The 13746-nt window shown below is 38.9% G+C and overlaps 1 long non-coding RNA gene across 3 annotated transcripts in view; it reads right to left on the bottom strand.

Annotated features, from left to right (window-relative positions):
- LOC120527922 overlaps positions 1-13198 on the bottom strand; it is a 47904-nt gene extending 34706 nt beyond the window's left edge. For 2 of the 3 annotated variants that reach the window (XR_005633435.1, XR_005633433.1), the window contains exon 1: positions 12354-13198. This is a non-coding gene — a long non-coding RNA (uncharacterized LOC120527922). The remainder of the gene's footprint in view (positions 1-12353) is intronic. The other variant, XR_005633434.1, reaches the window with a different exon arrangement.
- Between the last annotated feature and the right edge of the window lie 548 nt (positions 13199-13746).

The raw sequence follows: 13746 nt of genomic DNA on the forward strand, positions 1-13746 counted from the left end.
TTATTTATTAGAGAGAAAGAAACAATATTCACTCACAGGCAGTTATATGTTGTGTTGTCAAAATGTAAATCCCAACAAGGAATCAAAATTCAATGGGACCTTGAAAAGTTAATTCCAAATATTGTTTGAACTGAAATTTTAAAGTAAAAGTGAAAATAATGCAAATGTAAAAATTCCCATGAAAATAACACTCTCTTTAAATTGTACATCCTGTTAACCAAACCCGGGTGTTGGTAAGTAAATCCCACTTGTTTTTTTAAAAGAATGAATGGAGCTGGCTGGTGGAATTAATTTTGTGAGGTCATTCAAAGTCTGGGAGCTATAGCTGAAGGCCCTGTCGCACACAGAGCACCACACTTTGGGGCAAAACAAGAATGCCAGAATCAAAAGACCTTAGGTGGTGAACAGGAGCATAGTGATGGAGAAGATCACTGATGCAGTGCGATGCAAGGCCATTTAAAGCTTTGTAGGTTATTCATTTTAATTAAGGAAAACAGGACATTCCCAGTTCTCCATGATGCAAAGAAAACTGCTCACAAATCAGGCATCAAGCAAGAGTGGGCAATCAAAATAACGTTTTGTCTAGTAAACCACAAAAAGATTCAAATCAGTTGTCCCAGAGGCTGCAAACTCCGTCAAGGCCAATTCCAAAGTAATATATCCAAATTCAATACAAAAAGTAACCAGTTGCATCCATAAACTATACATACAGTAAGAGAATGTGAAGTGCAAAATGTGCAAGGTTTTTTTTTGCCCTTTTGTATCTATACTAATAAAAGGCAAAGCCCTCACTGACTGACTGACTGACTACTAATTCTCCAACTTCCCGTGTAGGCAGAAGGCTGAAATTTGGCAGGCTTATTCCTTATAGCTTACTTACAAAAGTTAAGCAGGTTTCATTTCGAAATTCTACACATAACGGTCGACAACGTTCGCCAGGTTGAACTCTCTTATTTATGGCCCCATCTTCACGAAATTTGGTAGGTGGCTTCCCTGCACTAACCGAAACTGATGTACGTACTTATTTCGGTGGTATGACGCCACTGTCCGCCACCAACGGTCTTTGTTACTTATGGGCCCATCTTCAAGAAATTTGGTACTCAGGCTCCCAACGCTAACTGAATCCTACTTACGTACATATATACGTCCATAGCCTGCAGCTCGGTCACCGTGTGAGGCGGGGTTGGGTCCCCCATCCCAACGCCTCCCACGTTGTTGGCTGCCTGCCTATATAAGTCCGTCACTCCGGTCTCTACATTCCCTTCCTTGCTTGCTTCGCCACGGGATTCACATCTCCCTGCGGATAACTGCAGCCCTTTTATTTAATCCACAGCTTCTCCGCTGTTTTATTGTTCATTTATATCCGGAAGAACATTGTGTCTTATGTATTGAATGACTGGGACAGGTTCAAGGTGTGAACTGATGACGGTACAAGAGATAATTATACTACACAGGAGCACTACAAGAATGAAATGCTTAAGCCCTTCACCTATTGTTCTGCATGCGAGTTGATGGCTGCCGCTGAATTGTTCGGTTGTCGCTTTCAAGTGTAACCGCCAATGCCTCTTAAACATCTTAGATTCACAGGTGACAATTCCAGTAGTAGACACTTTGATGTTTATGAATGTTTAAACTCTCAAAAGCTGGATGCGAAGTTATCGATGAAACTGGTTGTGCCGAATGTCACTTCCACACAAGTCCTGCAAATACTAACTTAATTGAAACAAACCATGAAACTAAAACCAATTATGACAGCAGCAATCCAAGCTGTGAGATTTGAGACAAGATTACTTTTCACATGGCCAACTGTACGTTGCATGCTCAAGAGTAAGCTCAGGGCACAGCTTGGACATATTACAACCGGAGGGTGGAACTGACAATGTGGTATACCGAGAGATCCTTAACAAATAATTATTGGTATATTTTCCCTCAGTTTAAAAAGGTTTAATTTTCTTCTTAATAAAAAATTTAAGGCAGTACTTTGCCACTGCGAAGCACGGGTATTTTGCTAGTTATTAATATGTAGCCTTTGTCAGAATGCCTCAAATCTTAGACTTACCACTGTTTATAAGGTATTGTGGTATATAACATCTCCCCACCTTCCCTTCTACATTTATAACCTCAGGCAATTAGGTGTAGTAAAAGTTTAACTTAATTAAGTTACAATTTTAAATAATGTATTATTGATAATATTCATAAATATGCAAAGCACATTTGAATATTGGCAACCATACAACCTGATAAATGGTGATGTGTAGTTTCAGGCAGCAAACAGACTTGTTAGTTACTTAAAATGTCTCTAGTTAAGGCATCAATATGGCTGCCGAGCTGTGCTCTTCATTGTGTTGTCCTTTTCAGTTCATGGTGTGTCAGATGGTCTTCCAGTTTGGCAATAAGGAGAGAGGGGGGTAAAGCAAGCAAATTTATAGATTGTCCAGCCCCTAGAGCCAATAGGGCATCATAGTGCTTAAAGGCTTCTGATGCAAGACAATTCCAAACAGCCATACTTCAGACCGATGGGGGGACAGAATACATTAACACCTGTTCTCCAAGCCATATGTTAAGGTAAAGCTTGGCAGTTAGGCAGCCTGGCTTTCCTGAGGGGGTTGACTGAGACCTCAGCAGAGAAATATTGGCCAAACTTGTTTGAGGCACTTCACTCAACCCTGTCATAAAATTACAAAGACTCATTTCTAAAAGGGGGGAAATGGGTTCTTAACCATCAAACCATTGCTGTTATTATCAATATTGTAACATTAATATTACATTGCTTTGTCGAAGTTACAAATATAGACTAAAAAAAATAAATAAAAATGTGTATCCTTCTGTGTTATACTTTTCCCCCCCATCACTGTTTTTTAACCAGGTTTCTGTTATTGCTATAATATAATTATGCTCCTCTACATACAACGCCAACTGATTGGTTTTATTTTTGATGCTTCTAGCTATTTTTAAATGAAGCCATTTTTAAATGTGTTACTCGTTTTACATTTACATTTAAACATTGGGTTAGAATTTAAATTACTATGCATTTTTATTTATACACTATTGTCCCTCCATGTACAGTTCTAAACCTAGCCTGTCCTAAACCTGCACCCCCATTCCCTAGTTTAAACAATTCTCGACTAACCTACTCACACTGTATGCCTCCCAAACACATTGGTGCCCCTCCAGTTCAGATGTAACTCATCACAGCAGAACAGGTCCCATCTGTTCGAGTGCCCCATAAACCTATACCCGTCTATCCTGCACCAAGATTTGAGCCACTTGTTAAGCCTTCTAATATCCTCAATTTTACCTGGACTGGTGCGTGGCAAAGAAAGAACTTCAGAGAAGACTGCCCTGTCCGTTCTAGTCCTCACCCTGGCACCTAACTCTTTGGATAGCAAAACTGACAGTCTACCCTTATGTCATTTGTTCCAACATGGGCAATGACAACTGGATTCACTCCCGCTCTGCCCAAGAGCCTATCCATCCTTCCAGGGAAGTTTCCCACCTGTGCACCCAGAAAGCAACAGACTGTAAAAAACACTCCGTCTCTGGAGCAAACCTGTGCTACCTCTTTCTTTATGATAATTGGTTTTAAGTTGGCCCGTTGGGGCTCCTTATCCCTGCTTACCACCTCAGAATCTTCAGAGATCTCGCTCAGCTTTGCAAGAAAGTGAAAATGGTCTGACACTTCGAATTCTGGGGTTGATGCCCCTTGGCAGCCTGCACCCTTTACCTTATGCCTTCTGACTGTGACCCACATCTCTCTACCTGTATGGTCTGGATTCTCCTCCCGTGCCACTTTAGTGGCGCACACAATCTCTCTAAAGGACACCTGGGCCAAGTCCTCTAATTCTCTTCTACAACACGTGCCAGACAACTCCTCCTCCATTTCAACAATGCTGAGCTCAAAGTACTGGATCAGCTGGCATTTCCTGCAGATGCAGCCCTCATAGAAGATTGGCTCTTCCAAGCTGTCATCTAAAAAGTCCAACATCCAACAGCAATTGCATTACATGGACCTCATTGTTAAAATTTATTTTATAAAACTGACTTTTTTTTTTTTTTAAATAAAATTAAGTTAAATGATTTAACTTAAATGGTAAAACAAAAAATGTAATTATAGGGTGGCACAGTGGAAGTGCTGCTGCCTCGCAGTAAGGAGTCCTGGTTTCACTTCCCTGGTCCTCCCTGTGTGGAGTTTGCATGTTCTCCCCGTGTCTGCGTGGGTTTCCTCCGGGTGCTCCGGTTTCCTCCCACAGTCCAAAGGCATGCAGGTTAGGTGCACTGGCGATCCTAAACATTGTCCCTAGTGTGCGCTTGGTGGGTGTGGGTATATGTGTGTGTGTGTGTGTGTGTGTGCCCTGTGCTGGCTGTGATTGGCTCCAGCAGACCACCGTGACCCTGTGTTAGGATATAGTGGGTTGGACAATGACTGACTGAAATAAATTACAGAGCTGCTATAGTTATTTTACTTCTTCTGGTCCCCCTAAGCTCCGGTAATCTTCTCCAACTTGGCTGCCTGCTGTTGTGTTTCTGTGAGGTTACTTTACTTTCCTCTGTCTGTTCTCCTAAATTAGCACGCCTCTTACTCCTTACATAGTCCTTATTCCTATGTACAGAGTGCAGTGAATGTCCTACTGAAATATCCAGCCAACATGCAGCACTTTGCCATTCTCTGGCACCATCTTAAACAAGAACATAAAGAAATATGGAAGTTCATTTCATTTAATAACAAACACAAATCAGCTTACCTGATATACCCATTACCCTCATTTCCAGTGGTTCCGTTATGCCCCCAGCTCCTTAAGTCTTGTAGAAAAAACCCTGACGTATTTTAATTATTATATATATATATAAAAAAATAAATAAATAAAATAAATAAATAAATAAATGATATACAGTAAGAAAAAGTGAATGATTAACTTCCTTAGTGTCATGTTTACCCCCGAAAAAATGTGCCAAAAAATTGAATCCCAAACAAGTAAAAATGTTGCATGTAAAATGTATATACTAGAACATCAACATTAATACAGCAGGGTAGTGGCCATTGCTGTACTGATGCAGATTTAGTACCCATCCTCTGTGTGACATGTTTTTAAACACTCACTAACTCAGTCACATTTGAAGCAGTAGAAGCCTGTTTTAATATGCACTTTTCTTATATTTTTTCTCTCTTTCTTGCACATGAGATGATAGGATGTCAGTCCTGAATTATGTGATTGATGCACCCATTGTGTTATTGTAGATAACCACAGTAGAAGACTTTGTGACTCCCAATTTTTACCCGGAAACATTGACAGTTGCTACCCAAAGAACAGTGTTTACAAGACTAATGTCTTTCTTGTCCTTCAACTTGAAAGTAAAGTTTTTTTCCCTTCTTTGTCACAAAGCTACTTGCACAATGGTGCAACTTGACCGGACCAGATTCGCTGGTGGTTTGGTTGTACAGTACCATACGCATCACTTTCACCATTTGTGTCAACGTCTGATGACCAATTCACATTGTTTTCATTATCGCCTGGTTCAACTAATGGTTCACTTTCAGTTTGTTTTAAAACCTGCTTTAAAGTTTCTCGTTTACCAAATTAACATCATTCTGGACCAAAATCTTTAAGTGCCTATCAGACAGCCTTGGTGTCACACTCCCTCCTAACCCATTAACAGCTGTGTTTGGAGAACTCCCAGATGGGCTTAAAGTGGAGAAGGACAAACAAATTGTGATTGCCTTTACTGCACTATCGGCACGCAGACTTATCTTGCTCAACTGGAAGAATCCTTACTCACCTCTTTTAGTCAGTGGGTAACTGATGTTTTATACTATTTGAAATTGGAAAAAAAAAAAAATCAAATTCTCAGTTAGAGGATCGGTACAGAAATTTAAATCCTGGAAGGATCTAAATCAATAATATTTTAGAATAAGCTTTTAAAGCACTAAGGAAGCAGATTCTCCCCCCTTTTCTTTTTCTTCTCCATTTATATTTATTCACTTATTAATTCATCTATTTACTTATTTTTACTAGCTTTAAGTTTTACTCTGCTGGCTTAGCTCTCTTTCTCAGGTGTGGGGTTGATTTGTTTTCAATCTTATGTTTGTATAAATTGATTTATTTGTATGGATTGTTGTGTGATTTCAATAAAATAAAATAAATAAAAAAAAAAAAAAAAAAGTGTTTCTCATTTACACACCATTGTGTTTTGGTTGCGGCACTACCCTACTTATGAATATTACTGATTTACCTTAGATTGAAAAAATGTTTTTTCATCTACTAGATGGCAGCAAAAAACACTGTCCCAAGAGTCATTCGGACTTTACATTGTAATGATGATCATTAAACATCATCCAGAGTCTGAATCTGGTTAACTGTAATAACACAGAATTCATGCCCGGGGTTAACACCAAGGAGGTTAATGTAGCAAGTATTATCACTGTGGAACAATGTGATATCAAATACATAATAGCAGCTCAATGTGATATCAAATACATAATAGCAGTTATGAGTAAGTTTTTGACTTACTTTTTGTATAATATGAATATTTGGAAGCTAATAAAATGCATATTAAAACAATATTACTTACCTTGTTAGTTAATAAAGCTAAAAATCTTTGAATTCAGTTCCAAGTTGTTCTATTTCATGTGACTGTTCTTTAAGGGTTGAATCATCATTTTTTTTTCTAAATCACCTAATCCCAAAACAAGATCATGAGAAGACTTATTTCTGCAGTCTCTTGCAGGGTGAACATTCGTGCATCTGTACTGATTTACGCTGGGGTAATTTATAGCCACCAATCAACTTTAACCACAAATATTTCAAGTGATGGTGAAGAAACTGGATTATCCAGTTAACTTATTCTTGCAGATAGGTGAGGCCTGTTCATACTTTAATTCCACAACCTCTCTCAGGGAATGCACATGCACATTTTAACATGAACATTGCATGTTATGCTGCTGTCAAAATAAAAGCACTCCATGATGGACAACAAAGGAGCAGTCAGTCAGTCATTTTTTAACCAACTTAGTCCTGAACTGGTCTCTGGGCATATATATATATATATATACATATATATATATATATATACACATACATACATACACACATATACATATATACACACACACACACATACAGTGGTGTGAAAAAACGATTTGCCCCCTTCCTGATTTCTTATTCTTTTGCATGTTTGTCACACAAAATGTTTCTGATCATCAAACACATTTAACCATTAGTCAAATAACACAAGTAAACAGAAAATGCAGTTTTTAAATGATGGTTTTTATTATTTAGGGAGAAAAAAAAAATCCAAACCTACATGGCCCTGTGTGAAAAAGTAATTGCCCCCTGAACCTAATAACTGGTTGGGCCACACTTAGCAGCAATAACTGCAATCAAGCGTTTGCGATAACTTGCATTGAGTCTTTTACAGCGCTCTGGAGGAATTTTGGCCCACTCATCTTTGCAGAATTGTTGTAATTCAGCTTTATTTGAGGGTTTTCTAGCATGAACCGCCTTTTTAAGGTTATACCATAGCATCTCAATTGGATTCAGGTCAGGACTTTGACTAGGCCACTCCAAAGTCTTCATTTTGTTTTTCTTCAGCCATTCAGAGGTGGATTTGCTGGTGTGTTTTGGGTCATTGTCCTGTTGCAGCACCCAAGATCGCTTCATCTTGAGTTGACGAAATGATGGCCGGACATTCTCCTTCAGGATTTTTTGGTAGACAGTAGAATTCATGGTTCCATCTATCACAGCAAGCCTTCCAGGTCCTGAAGCAGCAAACCAACCCCAGACCATCACACTACCACCACCATATTTTACTGTTGGTATGATGTTCTTTTCTGAAATGCTGTGTTCCTTTTACGTCAGATGTAACGGGACATTTGCCTTCCAAAAAGTTCAACTTTTGTCTCATCAGTCCACAAGGTATTTTCCCAAAAGTCTTGGCAATCATTGAGATGTTTCTTAGCAAAATTGAGACGAGCCCTAATGTTCTTTTGCTTAACAGTGGTTTGTGTCTTGGAAATCTGCCATGCAGGCCATTTTTGCCCAGTCTCTTTGTTATGGTGGAGTTGTGAACACTGACCTTAATTGAGGCAAGTGAGGCCTGCAGTTCTTTAGACGTTGTCCTGGGGTCTTTGTGACCTCTCGGATGAGTCGTCTCTGCGCTCTTGGGGTAATTTTGGTCGGCCGCCACTCCTGGGAAGGTTCACCACTGTTCCATGTTTTACCATTTGTGGATAATGGCTCTCACTGTGGTTCGCTGGAGTCCCAAAGCTTTAGAAATGGCTTTATAACCTTTACCAGACTGATAGATCTCAATTACTTCTGTTCTCATTTGTTCCTGAATTTCTTTGGATCTTGGCATGATGTCTAGCTTTTGAGGTGCTTTTGGTCTACTTCTCTGTGTCAGGCAGCTCCTATTTAAGTGATTTCTTGATTGAAACAGGTGTGGCAGTAATCAGGCCTGGGGTGGCTACGGAAATTGAACTCGGGTGTGATACACCACAGTTAAGTTATTTTTACAAGGGGCAATTACTTTTTCACACAGGGCCATGTAGGTTTGGATTTTTTTCTCCCTAAATAATAAAACCATCATTTAAAACTGCATTTTTGTTTACTTGTGTTATATTTGACTAATGGTTAAATGTGTTTGATGATCAGAAACATTTTGTGTGACAAACATGCAAAAGAATAAGAAATCAGGAAGGGGCAAATAGTTTTTCACACCACTGTATATATATATATATATATATATATATATATATATATATATTATTATTATTATTATATACATAATATATATATCTCCAGTTCTACAAAGATATTATCAAGTTTATTAAGCTAAGGCCAATCTACAATGCATCATCAAAGCTTGTGAAAAGATCACAGGTTGTAACTTACAACAAATTGAAGTCATATATCAGTCCAGGGTAAGGAAGAGGGCAGCAAAAATCATTGCTGATCCGACTCAACCAGGGCATCACCTAATCCAAAGACTTCCTTCCCTTTGGCAAATGCCTTTGTTCAGTGAATGCTAAAACATCATGTCATCTAAACAGTTTTTTTTTTCCACGTGGAGCTATTCTGACAAAATCAGGTCTGAGCTTCTACTCACTATCTATGTATACCTGCACACTAGACTGCCTGGATATTTTAATCCTATTAGCTCTATTTTTTGTATTGCCCTTGTATGCTGCATTATATTTTATATTTAATGTTGTTATATTTACCTTTTGTATTCTGCTGTACTTGAATGTTGCACTAATACCATCAAGACAAATTCCTAGTACACATTTGTGTTCCTGGGCAACAAAGGGAATTCTGAAACTCTATATAAATAGTAAAAAAAAAAAAATTTTCAGCATAGTTTCACAGAGTCACATTTTGTTTCCTTCTTGTGGAAGGAGATGGCTCCTTTAGGGCTTGTTTCAGATGGTAGCTTAAGCACATGGCTAATTATGTCTGCAAATTAGCCATGCAGTGTCACTCTGCCTGCTCAAAGGGATCAGTGGTCTTGGTAGTACTGGTAATATTCCTATTATGGCTATTAATATATTCCTTAATTGAAAATTATGCAATTTTTTTAAATTTTTTTTTATTAATGTCCAATCCAGGTTTAACATGTTCAAAAGGGCATTCATTAATGGTGAGGCTTTTCATTAAATGTCCAGGCTAACAAAATTATTTGTTTTAGCGATCAATACAAACAATGTGCTTGAAGATTTGTTCCAAAAGGATTTTATATGAATGTAGCCCCTGACGGACAGTATGAAACATTTCATGTTAAAACCTTGCAGGACAGTATTTATGTTAGCCTGGCCTTGCAGTTCTTGAATCCAACATAGTCACTGCACCTTACAATAGTTGTAGAACAGGGGTGCCCACACTTTTTCGGCTTGCAAGCTACCTTTAAAAATCATACATACAAAACCCAGTATCAGAGGTGGGTAGTAACGAGTTACATTTACTTGAGTAACTTTTTTTTTTTTTAAAAAAAAAACATCGCACTTTTACTTGAGTACTTTGTGAAGAAGAAACGCTACTCTTGCTCCTCTACATTGGGCATCACTCCAATCGTTACTTTTTTTCCCCCCCATTAGATAAAGTCTGACAGACAATTTTCGTGAGTGCGGGATGACCAGTGTGTTAGAAGAAAATAGATCTCAGACTGGTCGCCCTGTGTTTTTTTTTTTTTTTATATATAAATGCAATGCAATCTACCGGCACTCCTTTTCCGATCTACCGGTTGATCGCGATCGACGAATTGGGCACCCCTGTGATAGACTAACATCCATCCATTATCCAACCCGTAAATCCTAACACAGGGTCACGGGGGCCGGAGCCAATCCCAGGGCGCAAATCAGGAAACAAACCCCGGGCAGTGTGCCAGCCCACCGCTGGGCGCACACACAATGGACAATTTAAAATCGCCAATGCACCTAACCTGCATGTCTGTTTAAAAAAAAAAAAAAAAATGTGAATGCAACGCGATCTACCCGCACTCCCTTTCCGATCTATTGGGCACCCCTGTTGTAGAATGTTTTACTGGTACTTGCACCTGGATTGAGCAGAGTCTCTTCAGATTTTTCTTACTGATGCAGTTCCCCTTAAAGCTCTTCATTACATTAAAAAAATCTCAAATCTCAAATTCTAGGCTCTTATTGTCTGGGATGACTTGAGGACTACCCAGGCAATCTTGGTTCAGTTTCACGTTCTTTAACGTCTTACTAAGTTGAAAGACTTTCATCCTCCCATTATAAAAATCGTTTTACCGAGAACGACGTATCATTAAATACACTTTAACGAACAATTTTTATTTCTGCTTGTACTTATAAGGCTGACGCCATTTCCTCACGATATATGAGCGATCGTCTTTGTTGAAAAGTGAAAAAGCAAGCTGCCCTCCGTCTTACAACTTTGCCACACACAGGCTACCATAAAGGCTCGTATTAAAATACAAATAAATCGTGAAGCGAGCCTTTCACGTTAGTAGTTACCTTGTTTTCCACTTATTTGTGAAAATGAAGGGTTGACACACTTCAGCCGGAAGAAAGATTATTAATATAAAGAAAAACAAGGAACTTACCCATTTAGGTTACCCTGCCATTCGAAGAGCGCCTGCGCGAAAATGAATCCCTCTTGGTATGCATCAGCGCGCTGTCTAACCTGCTTTGTTCGAAACGGCGTTACTGAGAAACCTGTGTCAGCTACACAGATCGGTTTTATTTTTAATGTAGTATGTGCTACAGGCAAATCACAAAAGCTTTTAGAATTGTAAATTAAATGGAATGTTTCTTATTATATTTACTTTAATCCAGATGAAGGATGCAGATCGCCAATGTCCATCCATCAGCAATAGCTGCACATACCGAACAGAAGCTCCGAACTGCGATGCCCACCATGGGATGTGGAGAAATTGTCAATCAATATATCCATCCATCCATTTTTAAAGCAACTTATTCTGAGCGAAGAATCTAGGCAAGAGTCTTTAATTAAATTATTGAGTGAATCAATTTAATCGCTTGTTTTTTTAGGGTAATGTGGGCAATTTCTGCAGCGTCTGATTCATGGCAAAGGCGTTTATTTAATGTTCTTTGACGGCGTAAATTGGGTCACTATGGGTAAATGTGGATGTGTGAGCGACGATGACGCTCCCGACCTTGGCTGAACCGGGACAGGTGTTGCTTATTCGAAAGCTGCCAAACAGGCCTGTACACTTTTTACTAATCCAGTCGTGGAAGTACTCGGGCACAGTCTGCAGGTTTGCTGTCAAGAATGCGTTCCTTATGCAAATATACTAATTTTATGTACATTTACTGTCCAGAGCCATTGTAACTATAGCAAATAGTAATGAAAATGGTTAATATAAACAATTAATTGATACTGACATCTAAAACACTGCTTAAATGGAAGTGTACTGTACATACATCTATATTTATTTTCAAAATTTTTTACTATGAAAATGCACAGTTAATGTAATGTGTTTCACGTGATTTTTTTTTCAATGTGTTTTGGTCAAGAGCCGCTAAGATTCACACCGTCAATGTGATGGCGATTTATTTATTTTAGTGGAGGATTACCAGGGACAACCCCAGCCTTGGAACAACACACACACACACACACACACACACAGTACTACAGAGACCAAATAAAGCACACTGGGAACCTTAAACAATTAAGAATATAATGAAATTAAATGAAAACAATGATACCATCCCTGACCCTTTCGGCGATATTAAATTTAACATATAAACACAATAAACACACAGCAAAGTCCATGAAAAAACCAAGCCAGATGAAATGAGAGGTGACGAGATTAAATCCAGCGATCTGTATGTTGAAAAGGAAGGGAAAACACAGTCCTACCGGTAGCTGCTGAAAGGATAACGACGGATCGATGGACGGTTCAGGAGCGCTCCTCTCTTCCGGGAAAGCCAATGAATTCCAACACAGTCCTCAGTGCACAAGTAGAAAGACGATCCAGACCCCAACAAATAACAGCAGGCAGCACGACAGATAAACGTTAACACACAATAAAACAAAATAAACTTTTTTCTTCTTTCTTTGACACCTGCCCTCCTTTTAAACCCCACTGGCCACCTTTGACCCCCAACTGCCCATGCAAGGACTGCTGGGAGATGCAGTTCTAACTACTAGTAGCATTGCTACAATTGTATTCACCTATTTTACCCCAAATTTTATATCCATTTCAGTTTTGATGGTCCCTAAAGTCTTTCTCCTGTCCACCTCACTATTTTGTCACTTATTCTTTCTGTCTGCAGCTCTCTGTGTGAATGAAAACTTTACAATATCAAAAAAAAAACTTCCTTCAGTGTCCCAGTAGCCAGGATTTCACTTTTAACTGTCATTGTACCATACAAATGAAAATACTGCCTTACAACTCCACTGATTATAAGGTACATTTTTCAATACAGTATTTTGTTGTGAAAAATCACAGTTAATCCCTGTGAAATGCTGGCAGTTTTTTTTCCGTTATCCTCTTCTTCGTGATCACTATATGTGTCATTTTCTTCTTGATTTTTACAACTAACCTTACAAAGGACCCATTTAGTGTCATGTTTGCATGCTCCCTCTCCTTCTTCCTTTTTCTTTTCTTACACCCACTGTAACAGTTTGTTCTTAAACTTCTTAAACAAAATAACAATTCTTCAATGGCAATTTACAGGGTTTTGTCATTCCTCCTGGAATCATTGCTTAAAAAAGGACCATTTTATTCTGAGAAAGTTTTTTTGAATACAAATGTGTTCCTTCGGGCATTAAGAAGGTTCCTAATGCGGTGCTCAGGGTTGCCAGATATCAGATGAAATTGTAATCTAAAGTATCCTTAGAAATAGCACAAAAGTAGCCCAAATGTAATTGCCAGTAGCATCATACCATCTGATTCAGTCTGCGGTGGGTTGGCGCCCTGCCCGCAATTGGTTCCTGCCTTGCACCCTGTGTTGGCTGGGATTGGCTCCAGCAGACCCCCGTGACCCTGTGTTCGGATTCAACGGGTTGGAAAATGGATGGATGGATCTGATTCAGTTTATAATATTCAAATACAATTCAAATGCTCGATACCAGGGTATATTTGTTGTGGTTTGTATTGTAGATTTTTCTCCTAAACTGATGTTGCAGCTTTATAATACATTTCCACTCACAGGATGGCAACGTATTGCATGCTGTTTAGCACAATCCATCTTCTTAATTCATTTATCTAGGGCATGATCGGGGGCAGCTGGAGCCCTTCCTTACTAAT

Source organism: Polypterus senegalus, chromosome 4 (genome assembly GCF_016835505.1).
Source record: "Polypterus senegalus isolate Bchr_013 chromosome 4, ASM1683550v1, whole genome shotgun sequence".
Classification (NCBI taxonomy): Eukaryota; Metazoa; Chordata; class Cladistia; order Polypteriformes; family Polypteridae; genus Polypterus; species Polypterus senegalus.